Genomic DNA, 13,584 nt, shown 5'->3' on the forward strand with positions numbered 1-13,584 from the left:
TAATGTTTTGTACAGTCAGTGTATAATAAAACACTCAAAGATAACAGTTTGTTAATGTCAGACTTTCGGGGTGGTGTCGTCTCTCCAAGAGTGCCAGGTAAAGTTCATGTTGATCAGTCAGTCGGCTGTATTAATATATCTGTATTAAATACCAATAGGCCAGGGCACACAGACAAACACAATGGCTGTCTCTGGCTGAGGTAATTGACTCTCAGTGGTCTGACATATACATCAGGGTCTGCTCTTCCTGATAGCAATGCTAATGGCTCCACAAAAGGGTGGGAGACATACACGTGAACGCAGGAGCGCGCACACACACACAGCTGAGCAGTAGTGCCCGTACACACACACACACACACACACACAGTTGTGGTGGCCCAGCTCTGTTTTAAAGGGGAATTGAGTAGCTGGCTGCCCTTGGCTGCTTTGAGAGGCTGATGTAATGCTCTGGCCCTAGACGCAGTATGTCTGCCACACATAAACACAATGATTCTAGGCACCACACCTCTTTAAGAAACATCCAGTCCCTCTTAGAGGGCAACAGGGTTCAATTAAATAGGAAAAAATTTCTTCATAAACTACAAACCAACCTATTTGGGTATTAGATCCTTCATCAGAGAGGTACACCCACCAGTGACAACACTGACAGTTCACTATAGCCAACCTTGCCATTCTGTGAGTGAGTGTCCTTAGCAGAGAAAAACAAAGCCCGAGTTCCACTAAGTGGCCAATCTTTTATCACAGCAGTCTTAATGCTGTCAATAACCCAGAGGACAGAGAGACAGAGGGGGATGTGTGTGTAAATTGAAATCTGCTCAAGTGGAAAATTGAAGCATTTTTTTGTAGTTCTCTAGGCAGAACAGAAGCCCTTCTCTTTTTCTTGGGTAGCCTGTTTTGAGCAAAGTACGAACATGCTTACACACCTTTGCACACACACACACACACAAACTAACATGCACGCTCGCACACACAAACAACCTCTCACTCTCTGGGTGCGTGAGTGAGCACACAGCTCTCTGTGAGTAGATCGGGGTCTGTGTGAGATTATTGATAATCCGGCAGATTTGACAGTAAATCAACTCGTCCCTCTGGTGCCTGAAGGAGACGCGTCCCACCACCCGACCCACCGACCAGGAGATTGTCTTTCTTATTCCTCTCTAAAGGAGGTCAAGGGCCCGGAGATGTCAAATCCCTGCCTGCCTGCTTGCCTGCCTGCCTGCCTGCCAGCCTGCCAGCCAGCCAGCCAGAAATGCTTCCATCCTTTCCGGAATCTAGAGGGTTTATCCCAGCGATCATGAATACCATCCTCCTAGGGCGGAAGTTTTACCTAAACAAAACCACACTGAGGTTACAACATCGTAGTAACACCAGGAAAACACACACACTGTATTGGCAGCTAGTTCCAATAATAATAATAATAATGACTATTACAGTTATTTTACGTACAGTATCACCCAAGGAACTAGAATAAGACAACACTACTTTTAAATACAGTCTTAACATTTACATATCATATCCTATTTAGTAGACTCTTATCCAGAGGGACTTACATGAGCAATTAGGGTTAAAATTGCCTTGCTCAAGAGCACCTAAACTGATTTTTCACCTACTCGGCTCAGGGATTTGGACCAGAGACCTTTCGGTTACTGGCCCAACGTTCTTAATCGTTAGGTTACCTAAGTCGAACCTAAGCAGTGTGCATGTGTGTGTCAACAAACAGAAATAGCTACACTAAGGACCGTAAACGGTGGCCATTTTGTGACGACGTTAGCTTTAAAGGCTTTAAGTTGGTCCAATGCAGCTTCCCTCCCTCAGTCCCCATTTCAGAGGAACATATAGGGACAGAGAGCAGATCACCGTGGCTACTATGCTGCTCTCATTCTGTCTCCGCTCCTATATCGCGTAAACACACAAGATAAGTGGTTATGCCGCTCACGCCTCCACATCCTAATTGAGTTTGTGTGAGTTATGGAAGTGTTTCTGTAAGTTAATGCGCAGTATGTTTTTATAAGCAGTCAGACATGACAAAGTCCCTACAGTCATTTCCTAATCAGGGCTGACAGTAAAATACTGCTGAGGGAGACTGTTTCTCTCACTAAGGAGTTTGGAAGAACCATAGTGTCTGTCTATTAACTGTATAGAAAGATAGTGGGATGCATATGTGCGGCATATATTCAGTTCTGACTTATCTGTCAATACACAGTTCCAATGTAGAGATGAATCTGACCGAAGAAACACAGTAACATGACATTGCGTTAAAATATCATATTTTCTCCATCCCTAAGGACCTGTTATACAGAACTGATTTTCTCGTTAGATCATTAAACGGGGTCTTTGTAAGTCATCCACATTTTGGCTATAATGACTCCAAGAAGGTATAACTACTGTTGTCTTGGGTAATAAAATGATTCATCTCAAGGACGGTTTATCCCACAGAAATATTCCAGTAAAATAAGCTAAATAAAATGTCCCATATGCCAGCATTGCTCCATTATCGATCTTCAGATGAGGCCCACAGACCTCTTCATCTCCTCCTTGGTGCAAGGTTTTTATCTGCTGCCCTCCACACCTGAAATTCTATCGATCTCTCCATCCCCCATCCCTCCCCCCTGATTTTCTCTTTCCTAATACACTCATACGTTACTGCCACCGGGCCGGGATTTCATCCCAAAACAAACTCGGCCTCATCCATTCATCAACGCACTGAGAATGGGTTTTGTTGGAAAACCTTCACAACTCCATGGTGAGAGAGCGTGACCTGAGTTGCTCCGTAATAGTCCCTATAAGAACAGTGAGTTGTTTAAAGTTGGAGGTGTTGATAGTTGGAGTCAAGGCCAGCTTTGGCTTTACGGCAAAATCCGGACGGTACTATGTCATATGGTCATCTTCACTTTCATTCAGCAGCAACATTATCTCACAAACTCACTGCGACATTTGGTGCAAAACAGTTTGTCTCGTGCAATCAAATAGAAAATTATTTTTTTCCCCTTCATGAGCCTCAGTTGATTGGAGCCATGACACATGCACTGTAACTTGTTTAAAGTTTCAGTGGTTGACAGTTGAAAGAGGGGTGAAATGTCATTGTTGTGAGATTAGTTCCGGTCAGAGAACAAACACACACAGATGAGACAGGAGCATGAAAAATGCAACTCCCCCGCTAACATACTGTATGCCGACACATTCATGGTACACTGCTGTACACAGGCAGATATTATGTAGCTTTAGGTGGGAGCAACGTAAGGGGCGGCAGGGACTAGTAATCGGAGGGTTGCAAGATCGAATCCCCGAGCTGACAAGGTAAAAATCTGTCGTTCTGCCCTTGAACAAGGCAGTTAACCCACTGTTCCTAGGCCGTCATTGAAAATGCTGACTTGCCTAGTTAAATGAAGGTAACAATTATTTTTTTTTTAAATAAGTAATGAGCAGCAGCCAATTGGCAACTCTATGAAATACACAGATATAAAGATGTATAGACATAATGAAACAATGGTAATACTTTACTTGACACCCAGCGTCATAACACGTTATGACATGGACATAATATTTCATAACAGCTGACATAACCTGTCATGACACATATATTTAGACCTGTTGTGACATATACTGCATTATTTTATGGCTGGTTATGACACCTACAGTTGTGTCAAAACCCACAAAACCTACCACACAAGGCAAAACATTCCATTACACCAGTTATTCCCAAACTGGGGTACACACAATTCCATCAGGGGTATGCCAAATAAAAATGTGATTCACATTTAAATAAAAAATTATAACAATTCTTCTTCACATTTTCAAACAGTCCATTTATATTTTCCAACGGGGCTATACATTTGGGTGAGGTTTTTTCCCTCGTCTGAGTAGCCTTGTTTCACTGCCAAAAACAAAATTAAACCATCTACAGTCGTGGCCAAAAGTTTTGAGAATGACACAAATATTAATTTCCACAAAGTTTTTTGATATTTCTGTCAGATGTTACGATGGAATACTGAAGTATAATTACAAGCATTTCATAAGTGTCAAAGGCTTTTATGGACAATCACATGAAGTTGATGCAAAGAGTCAATATTTGCAATGTTGACCTTTCTTTTTCAAGACCTTTGCAATCCGCCCTGGCATGCTGTCAATTAACTTCTGGGCCACATCCTGACTGATGGCAGCCCATTCTTGCATAATCAATGCTTGGAGTTTGTGGGTTTTTGTTTGTCCACCCTTCTCTTGAGGATTGACCACAAGTTCTCAATGGGATTAAGTTCTGGGGAGTTTCCTGGCCATGGACCCAAAATATCGATGTTTTGTTCCCCGAGCCACTTAGTTATCACTTTTGCCTTATGGCAAGGTGCTCCATCATGCTGGAAAAGGCATTGTTCGTCACCAAACTGTTCCTGGATGGTTGGGAGAAGTTGCTCTCGGAGGATGTGTTGGTACCATTCTTTATTCATGGCTGTGTTCTTAGGCAAAATTGTGACTGAGCCCACTCCCTTGGCTGAGAAGCAACCCCACACATGAATGGTCTCAGGATGCTTTACTGTTGGCATGAAACTGGACTGATGGTAGTGCTCACCTTGTCTTCTCCGGACAAGCTTTTTTCCGTATGCCCCAAACAATCGGAAAGGGGATTCATCAGAGAAAATGACTTTACCCCAGTCCTCAGCAGTCCAATCCTTGTACCTTTTGCAGTATATCAGTCTGTCCCTGATGTTTTTCCTGGAGAGAAGTGGATTCTTTGCTGCCCTTCTTGACACCAGGCCATCCTCCAAAGGTCTTCGCCTCACTGTGCGTGCAGATGCACTCACACCTGCCTGCTGACATTCCTGAGCAAGCTCTGTACTGGTGGTGCCCCGATCCCGCAGCTGAATCAACTTTAGGAGACGGTCCTGGCGCTTGCTGGACTTTCTTGGGCGCCCTGAAGCCTTCTTCACAACAATTGAACCGCTCTCCTTGAAGTTCTTGATGAGCCGATAAATGGTTGATTTAGGTGCAATCTTACTGGCAGCAATATCCTTGCCCGTGAAGCCCTTTTTGAGCAAAGCAATGATGACGGCATGTGTTTCCTTGCAGGTAACCATGGTTGACAGAGGAAGAACAATGATTCCAAGCACCACCCTCCTTTTGAAGCTTCCAGTCTGTTATTCAAACTCAATCAGCATGACAGACTGATCTCCAGCCTTGTCCTCGTCAACACTCACACCTGTGTTAACGAGATAATCACTGACATGATGTCAGCTGGTCCTTTTGTGGCAGGGCTGAAATGCAGTGGAAATGTTTTTTGGGGATTCAGTTAGAGGGACATCGCAATTAATTGCTATTCATCTGATCACTCTTCATAACATTCTGGAGTATATGCAAATTGCAATCATACAAACTGTGGCAGCAGACTTTGTGAAAATGTATATTTGTGTCATTCTCAAAACTTTTGGCCACGACTGTAGTGTTCAGCGAAATAACAACACAATGTCAAATACAGGTAGCCTAGTCAAATAATTAACATCCAATCACATTAACCGTTACTTTCTCGCGGGAATTCCATTAACAGTCCGTATGTAGCTAAACGTAGCTGCTGCTCATTCCGTTTGCTCGGAAATGGATAAATGGTTTAAAAAAAGACACGTACCACCTTTACTGGTAGTACTGATACTACAAGCAGTACTACACCTGCACCTGTCGACGACACAAGTTGTTCTGCTTCCACGAGAAAATCCAATGCTAGCATCAGTAATTCTACATTTGTTGTTAGCCCAGCTAGCATGGACACTGACAGTTGTGAATCTGATACAGCCAAAGAGCTACTGCCCCCTTACCCGGGAAAACACCAAACAACAAACAGGGACGTTGGACCATCGAAGAGGCGCAAATATGATGAGAACTACATTGATTTGGGTTTCACTTATATTGGGAGTAGTGCCTTTCCTCAGCCACAGTGTGTTATATGTGCAAAAGTACTATCTCACAACTCGATGAAACCTTCACCCTTGTGCAGACATTTAGAAACAAAACATGCCAATTTGAAAAATAAGCCACAGGAGGTTTTTGAGCAAGAATTAAGACAACTTTTGAGTAGTAAGACATGTATAAAAGCAACAGATACCATTAACAAGAAGGGGCTAGAAGTGTCTTATACTGTATGGTGAGCTACCGAGTGGCTAGGACAGGCAAGCCCCATACTATTGTGGAGGACTTAATTCTTCCTGCTGCCGCGGATATGGCTGGGACAATGCTGTGGGAAAAGGCCCAAAAAACTATACAGACAATGCCTCCATCAAACACCACTGTTTCACGACTAATCAGTGACATGTTTTGAAACAATCACTGCTTCATATACAAGCCAGTGAATTCTATGCGTTACAGCTGGATGAGTCAGCAGACGTGGCGGGCCTGGCACAGCTCCTGGTATATGTCCGTTACATTTATGGGGGGTCAATTAAGGAAGACATCCTCTTCTGCAAACCAGGACAACAGGAGAGGATATTTTTAAAGTACTGGACAGCTTTGTGACATCAAATGGACTTTGGTGGTCAAGATGTGTTGGTATCTGTACTGATGGCGCAAAAGCCATGACAGAGAGACATAGTCGAGTGGTAACACGTGTGCAAGCAGATGCTCCCGACGCCACTTGGGTACACTGCAGCATCCACCGAGAGGCTCTTGCTGCCAAGGGAATGCCTAACAGCTTGAAAGACGATGTGGACACTACAGTGAAAATGGTTAACTTTGTTAAAGCAAGGCCACTGAACTCTCATGTATTTTCTGCAGTATGCAATGATATGGGCAGCAACCATGTAACGCTTTTACAACATACAGAAGTGCGCTGGTTATCAAGGGGCAAAGTATTGACAATTTTTTTTAAATTGAGAGACGAGTTTAAAGTTTTCTTTACTGACCATCATTTTCACTTGTCTGACCGCTTTCATGATGACGAGTTTCTCATACGACTGGCCAATCTGGGTGATGTTTTTTCTCGCCTGAATGATCTGAATCTAGGATTACAGGGACTCTCCTGAACTATATTCAATGTGCGGGACAAAATTTTGGCTAATGATTAAGAAGTTGGAGCTCTTTTCTGTTTGCATTAACAAGGACAACACACAGGTCTTTCCATCATTGTATGTTTTTTTGTGTGCAAATGAACTCAAGCTTACGGACAATGTCAAATGTGATATAGTGAAGCACCTGAGTGAGTTGGGTGCGCAATTATGCAAAAACGGATGACACAAACAACTGGATTTGTTATCCCTTTTATGCCCTGCCTCCAGTCCACTTACTGATATCTGAACAAGAGAGCCTCATCGAAAATTGCAACAAGCGGTTCTGTGAATTTTATTTAGTCAGAAGCCACTGCCAGATTTCTGGATTGGGCTGCACTCAGAGTATCCTGCCTTGGCAAATTGCGCTGTTAAGACACTAATGCCCTTTGCAACCACGTACCTATGTGAGAGTGGATTCTCAGCCCTCACTAGCATGAAAACTAAACACAGACACAGACTGTGTGTGGAAAATGATTTAAGACTGAGACTCTCTCCAACACAGCCCAACATTGCAGAGTTATGTGCATCCTTTCAAGCATACCCTTCTCATTAACCTGTGGTGAGTTATTCACAATTTTCGATGAACAAATAAGGTTTTATATGTAAGATGGCGAAATAAAGAGCAAAATGATTGATTATTATTATTTGTGCCCTGTTCCTATAAGAGCTCTTTGTCACTTCCCACAAGCCGTGTTGTGACAAAAACTCACACTCATTCTTATGTTTAATAAATGTATCGTATAGTGTGCGTGTGGCAGGCTTATAATGATGGCAAAAAACAACACTTGAGAGAGCGCTGACCCTGGTGCTAGAGGGGGTACAGCTGGAGGTTGAATGTTTGAAGGGGTACGGGACTATAAAAAGTTTGGGAACCACTGCACTACACCATAGCCTACTTTGTCAAAAGTATGTTTATCTTTTGAAAAAATTTCTGAAATTGACCTTATTAAATTATCATTGTAATTGTGCACACACCGATGTCAGGCATGCACCTACCCCAATGCTCTGTTTCTGATGACTGGGATGAATGCAGGAGCATATTTCAGGAGCAGGACAAGATACTCTCTTTTTGACTGATGACTGAATTAAGGGCATGTACGTGATAGGCCTGTCTGGCTTATATGATTATGATGGTCATAATGCTTCTTGACAGTCATAAAGTGCATTTTCTTACTCCAAGTATAGTGACACAGGATGGTTGTAATGCTCTATGACACTGTATAAAATATGATAGAAAAAAAAATGACAAAATATTTTTTTTTACAACAAATGACTTAAGAAACAAAACTTTCAAATGAAAGGAAACTTCTTGACAGGGAAAAACACATTTGAATAAATGTGGGTGTTGACACACTAATGTAGGTGTCATAACCAGCTATAAAATAACACAATATATGCCACAACAGTTGTAAATATATGGGTCATGACAGTGTTATGACCATATTATGACAGGTGCTGACAAGTTATGTCAGCTGTTATGACATTATAACATGGTTATGACCGTGTCATAACATGTTATGACGCTGGGTGTTAGCGAAACAATAGACAAACTCTATAACTTAATACACATGCTACATCAAATAATACACAAAACTGTGCTACAACTCACAACACAGAATACAGACACAAACAATAAAGCTGTCCAATTGTCCCCTGAAGTCCCCAGACTAAACAACCAACATATGCTTCCCTCTAAATCCCTTTGTCAGATATCAGTAGCTGTCACCCGCGGCCATCTCACTACGACCTTGAAGATCCCCAGCTAGAGCACTGCAAATCCCTCCGCACTGATTGGACAGTGATTATCATTATTTGCGATATTATCACTGTCGTTTGTCGTCGTTTATCCGCATTGTCACGTCGACCTGAAGCATTTTTCATTATCAAAATCAAGTTTCAACCGCCGGCTTCTCTGTAATTTGCAGACATCACAAGCCGTGAGACGCTCAGACGTCTCCCCGTGTCTGACACAAAGTGACACTTTGCAATTTGGTCGCCAGGCGACGTTGTCATCTGGAGTGGTGGCGGACGTCTACGTAAAATGTCAGCTAGCTAATTCCTGCCGAGCCGGTGATGAGGCGTCAAGGCAGTGCCCGGTGACATTTCAACTGCCCTCTCTCACTCTTTCTCTGTCTGTCTCTCTTTCTCTCTGTCTGTCTGTTTGTCGGTCTCTCTCTCTCTGTCTGTCTGTCTGTTTGTCTGTCTGTCTGTTGTCGGTCTCTCTCTCTGTCTGTCTTGGTAACTTCTCTGGAATGTCAAATACTTTACATTTGACATTCGTATTATTAAAAACACAATGATCCTCTGTTTTAGTATTCTCCTTAGACTGCGTTCTCTTTTGATACCACCTGTCTCGCACAAAAAATGTGAGATTTATGTAATATAATACACAGTAGCCCTAGCCTTCCCTACAATCTTTCATATTCTAACCATTTTTCATATTCAAACATCCGACCTGTCTGTATGACTGATTATAGAGGTTGACAGAGAGAAATGGCTGCGAGACAATCTGTTCAGGCACATTTGAAACTGAGCGGCAGTACAATAGGCTGCCTGCGCTTGGGGACCAGTTGATTTTACAAGTACAATAGCTACACATTACTAATCCCATTCCTCCAATTGCCTCCTGATAAAATGCTGAATATATTACAGTTGGATACAAATAACGATCAGCTCACGGAGGGAAAACCTTGACACGATGACAAGTCACTTTTAGCAAGGCATCTACAAACAAAAAAACAAAAAAATATCTTGCCGGTCTCACCACAATAATCAGGGCAGTACAAATGCAGAGGGCAGGTTTCCCAGCTGAATAAAGCATTAGAAGTGAATCAAACAGATAGTAAGTGAGTGATCTCTGATTCTTGCACAGACAGGAGAAGGCACAAGCACAGACTGAGCTTCTGTCTATTCAAAAATGTCTGTGTGACACACTGTAGGTATGCCCACACGACTGATTCAGAAGCATGTGTGTGTGTGTGTGTGGGATGGGGGTTGAGACAAACTGACAGAGAGACGGACATCAACACACTGTCTGGCTGTGCGAGAAATGACACAAGGGTATAACCAAGGTGTGTGTGTTTGTGTTCTATGTGGATGTAGAAATGAGAAATGACTTGTGTTTGAATATGGAGAGTAGAATTCCATCAGCCTGTTATCTCCTCTACCAGACACTCGCTCAAAGAGAGAGAGACACACTGACTGACAGAGAGAGAGACGGACATCAACACACTGTCTGGCTGTGTGAGAAACGACACAGGGGTATAACCAAGGCCAAACCCCATTCAACACAAGCATCATTGGAATCGCACACCTCACAGTATTTATAATACAGCTTTACTAAGAGGGGCGTGTGTGTTTTTTTGGTTTTACTATCAGAAGCCCTCACAAGGATAGTAAAATAAGGAAAAGTTGGTCCCCACAAGGAAAAAGGCTATTTTAGGCTTAGGGGTTATGTTAAGGGTTACAATTAGAGTTAGGGTTAGAATTAGGGGATAGGTTTAGGGTTATGGTTAAGAGTGAAGGTTAGATTTAAGGTTAGGGGTTAAGGTTAGGTTAAGGTTTAGGATTCTGAATGGGAATCAATTGTTTGGTCCCCACAAGGATAGTAAAACAAACGTGTGTGTGTGTGTGTGTATTCTAAGGCACTGCCTCCATATTTCCAAAAGGAGTCCATGCTCCTCTGGCCCTCTTCTGGCCCTCAAACACAATCACACACACACCATATCGTCCTCCTGGCCCCTGCATCGGTGTGTGTGTGTGTGTGTGTCTGGGCTGAGTGGGGCCCTTGGTGACACACGCATTAATCATCCACAGCTGTCTGCCTCTCCCATAAATCTCTGCCTGCCGGCCCTGCCCACCGCTCTCCAGGAATTAATGGCCCCGGGTCCCCACTGTGCACAGACCACCACCGACACACACACACCACTCAAGGATGCAACACACCCCTGGCATGCTGGGTGTGTATGTATGTACGGGTGTACACACACACACAGTATGGGGGCACACTTGTGTGTGTGTGTGTTCTGTCTGTGGGACCAGACCACTCACTGCTCAAGGATGGCGCTAGCCCCTGGCATAAGAGGAGTGATTTGCATAGACATTGAGACTGGAGGGTAGGGATGGCAGCTGGAGTGTGTGTGTGTGTGGAGGTGGGATGGGGAGGGGGGCACTGGGGGTTGTGTCACCCTGTGTCAGTAATGTTAGTGAGAGTTCTTGTTATACTATTAGGGTCACAACCTAGCGACACGACTACAAAAGCAATACTACTAGAGGTTGTATGCCAATCCCCCACATGTTATGGGTGTATACCAATCTTGGATAAAAACAGGGACTGATGGTAAACAGATAAAACACCAAATGGTGCCCAGATCCTGAGACAAGCTGCCGCTGCCAAGAGATTCTCTCTCTCTCTCTCTGCAGTGTGATTTTATTCCACAGGGTGGGGTGCTTTCCAAACTCCAGCACTATGCTCTCACACAGGCCTGTACATACAGTTGAAGTCGGAAGTTTACATACACTTAGGTTGCAGTCATAAAAACTTGTTTTTCAACCACTCCACAAATGTCTTGTTAACAAACTATAGTTTTGGCAAGTTGGTTAGGACATCTACTTTGTGTATGACACAAGTCATTTTTCCAACAATTGTTTACAGACAGATCATTTCACTTATAATTCACTGTATCATAATTCAAGTGGGTCAGACATTTACATACACTAAGTTGACTGTGCCTTTAAACGGCTTGGAAAAATCCAGAAAATTATGTCATGGCTTTAGAAGCTTCTGATAGGCTAATTGACATCCTTTGAGTCAATTGGAGGTGCACCTGTGAATGTATTTCAAGGCCTACCTTCAAACTCAGTGCCTCTTTGCTTGACATCATGAGAAAATAAAATGAAATCAGCCAAGACCTCAGAAAAAAGGTTCATCCTTGGTTCATCCTTGGGAGCAATTTCCAAACGCCTGAAGGTACCACGTTCATCTGTACAAACAATAGTACGCAAGTATAAACACCATGGTACCACGCAGCCGTCATACCGCTCAGGAAGGAGACGCGTTAAATCGCCTAGAGATGAACGTACTTATATGCGAAAAAGTTCAAATCAATCCCAGAAACAACAGCATAGGACCTTGTAAAGATGCTGGAGGAAACAGGTACAAAAGTATCTATATCCACAGTAAAACAAGTCCTATATTGACAGAAACTGAAAGGCCGCTCAGCAAGGAAAAAGCCAATGCTCCAAAACCGCCATAAAAAAGGCAGACTACGGTTTGCAACTGCACATGGGGACAAAGATTGTACTTTTTGGAGAAATGTCCTCTGGTTTGATGAAACAAAAATAGAACTGTTTGGTCATAATGACCATCGTTATGTTTGGAGGAAAAAGGGGGAGGCTTGCAAGCCGAAGAACACCATCCCAACCGTGAAGCACGGGTGTGGCAGCATCATGTTGTGGGGGTGCTTTGCTACAGGAGAGACTGGTGCACTTCACAAAGTAGATGGCATCATGAGGAAAGAAAATTCTGTGGATATATTGAAGCAACATCTCAAGACATCAGTCAGGAAGTTAAAGCTTGGTCGCTAATGGGTCTTCCAAATGGACAATGACCCCAAGCATACTTCCAAAGTTGTGGCAAAATGGCTTAAGGACAACAAAGTCAAGGTATTGGAGTGGCCATCACAAAGCAGTAGAGAGAATAAATCATTCTCTCTACTATTATTCTGACATTTCACATTCTTAAAATGAAGTGGTGATCCTAACTGACCTAAGACAGGGCATTTTTACTAGGATTAAATGTCAGGAATTGTGAAAAATTGAGTTTAAATGTATTTGGCTAAGGTGTATGTCAACTTCCGACTTCAACTGTACAATGCATGACTAAAAGTATGTGGACACCTGCTCGTCGAACATCTCATTCCAAAATCATGGGCATTAATATGGAGTTGGTCCCTCCTTTGCTGCTATAACAGCCTCTACTCTTCTGGGAAGGGTTTCCACTAGATGTTTGAACATTGCTGCGGGGACTTGCTTCCATTCAGCCACAAGAGCATTAGTGAGGTCGAACACTGATGTTGGGAGATTAGGCCTGGCTCGCTTTCTGCGTTCCAATTCATCCTAAAGGTGTTCGATGAGGTTGAGGTCAGGGCTCTGTACAGGCCAGTCAAGTTCCTCCAAACCGATCTCGACAAACCATTTCTGTATGGACCTCACTTTGTGCACGGGGCAATGTCATGCTGAAATAGGAAAGTGCCTTCCCCAAATTGTTTCCACAAAGTTGGAAGCAAAGAATCGTTTAGAATGTCATTGTATTCTGTTACTTTAAGATGTTCCCTCACTGGATCTAAGGGGCCTGAACCGAACCATGAAAAACAGCCCCAGACCATTATTCTTCCTCCACCATACTTTACAGTTGGCACTATGCATTGGCCTGACCTTGTTTCCAGAGGCAGTTTGGAACTCAGTAATGAGTGTTACAACAGAGGACAGACGATTTTTACGAGCTACACGCTTCAGCGGTCCCATTCTGCGAGCTTGTGAGGCCTACCACTTCCTGGCT

The 13,584-nt window shown here is 43.2% G+C and overlaps 1 protein-coding gene across 1 annotated transcript in view; it reads right to left on the bottom strand.

Annotated features, from left to right (window-relative positions):
* Positions 1-13,584, bottom strand: part of nrxn3a (neurexin 3a) — a 324,550-nt gene that overhangs the window by 301,807 nt on the left and 9,159 nt on the right. The window lies entirely within an intron of this gene.

Source organism: Salvelinus namaycush, chromosome 15 (assembly GCF_016432855.1).
Source record: "Salvelinus namaycush isolate Seneca chromosome 15, SaNama_1.0, whole genome shotgun sequence".
Lineage (NCBI taxonomy): Eukaryota > Metazoa > Chordata > Actinopteri > Salmoniformes > Salmonidae > Salvelinus > Salvelinus namaycush.